Source organism: Charadrius vociferus, unplaced genomic scaffold, assembly GCF_000708025.1.
Source record: "Charadrius vociferus isolate BGI_N301 unplaced genomic scaffold, ASM70802v2 scaffold1091, whole genome shotgun sequence".
NCBI classification, from domain to species: domain Eukaryota; kingdom Metazoa; phylum Chordata; class Aves; order Charadriiformes; family Charadriidae; genus Charadrius; species Charadrius vociferus.
In genome coordinates, this window is record NW_009646972.1 from 69,722 (window position 1) to 71,511 (window position 1,790).

Here is a 1,790-nt window from a genome sequence, read left to right on the forward strand (position 1 = left end):
CATGGGGCCATCTGTCCGTGCCGCTGTCCCTCTGTCTGTCCAGCTGTGCCTCGTCCATGTGTCCCTGCGGCTCCCAACCATCCCGCTGTCCGTGTGTCCATCCGCACGTGTCCCCGTCCATCTGTCTGTCCCAGACCCCCTCCCAGCACTGCGGGGGGGGACAGAGCAGGGGCTGCACGGACAGACGGACACTTGTACGGACAGAGGGACAGTTGGGTGGGTGGATGGACATCCAGAGGGACACACGGACACGTGCACACCCAGACGGACACCTGTACGGACAGACCCCCGCCAGACACTCGTCTCCCCCACCCCTTTGCATAAATGCCCTAAAAATGGACTTTTTTTCCCCAAAGGCCCCACTCCCAAAGCAGCAATTTACACCTCCACCCACCCCCCCGAGGGCAGGATCGGGCCCTTGAGCCCCCCCGTCCGTGTGTCCGTCTGTCCGTTCTCCATCCGTGTGTCCGGAGGCAGAGGGGGCCTGACCCAGCCCCAGTGCGGGGGATGGACACACAGACAGACACACAGATGTTGGGGGGCTCAAGCGGGTTTTGGGGCAAAAAAGTCCCCTTTTAGGGCATTTCTGGGGGTGCCCGATGAGTGCCCGTACACGGACGAGTCACCGCTCTGTCTGGACGTGTCCATGTGTCCCTCTGGATGCGCGACTGTCCATCCCCCATCCGGACCTGCCACCGTCCCTGTTCCAGTCCAACATGACCTCCTTGTGTCAGTCTGTCCGTCCATCCATGCCCCCGTCCGTGTGTCTGTCTGGCTGTCCCACCATCCATCCCCCTGTCCATCCATCTTGTCCCACCATCCATCCCCCATCTGTCTGTCCGTGCCCCACTCCGTGTATCTGTACAGCCATCCCCCCGTCCGTCTGTCCGGCCACACATCCCACCCTCCGCGCTGTCCGTGTGTCCGTCTGGAGCTGCACCCACACTCCCCCCTGGGTGGGGAAAGGGGACGATGGATGGACAGACGGACGCACGGGGGTGCACAGCCAGCTGGACACGCAGACAGTTGCCTGTCTGGACAGACAGACGGACGGGTGTCCATTCAGCCCCACCCCACCCAGTGGTCAGGATCGGGCCCTTGAGCCCCCTCCTTCTAAATCTCCTTTTTTTACTGTATCTTTCTGGTTTTGACCCATTTTCAGCCCCACTGGTGGTGGAGGGAGGGGTTTCCCTCCCACGCGCAGGCTGCGGCGGGGAAAAGCGGTGAACAAGGTGAAGTCCGGCTCTTACCCCAAGGCCGGTGCACGTTCAAATTTGGGATTTTTTTCCCAGATCGTTGGCGCGTATCGAACTTAAAAGCAGAAAAAAAGTCCCCACTTTGCTTTTTCACCAAATATTTACACCGCGCAATGGAAACCGAACGGAGATTTGGAGTTTGCTGAAATTATCTTTTTTTTTTTCCTGATTTTTTTTTTTGTTGTTGTAAACGAGAGATTGGGGATGAACACGGAGGAGGGGGAACCCCCAAACTTCCTTCACCCACCCCCCACGCCCCCCCACGCTAAATTCGCGAGCGGCCGAGGGAGGAGACGCGGGCGCCCAAATGTTTTGTATTTTTTAATAAAGTTTGTAATCCAATGGACACACAAAACAAAACTGCGCTGAGAAAAAAAACAAAACAAACAAACAAACAAAAAAATAAAACAAAAAAAAACAAACAAAAAAAACCAGTTCCATAAATTAATAAGTGTTAGGGAAGGCGAAGGGGGGGGGAGGGGCGGCGAAAGTCTTTTGTACAAGTGTATAACACTTCCACAGCTCGTGGGGGGA

General features: G+C 56.5%; 1 protein-coding gene across 1 annotated transcript in view; it reads right to left on the minus strand.

The window, feature by feature from the left end:
* Nucleotides 1-1,790, minus strand: part of ZBTB17 (zinc finger and BTB domain containing 17) — a 9,350-nt gene that overhangs the window by 2,339 nt on the left and 5,221 nt on the right. The gene's annotated exons all lie outside the window — the stretch shown is intronic.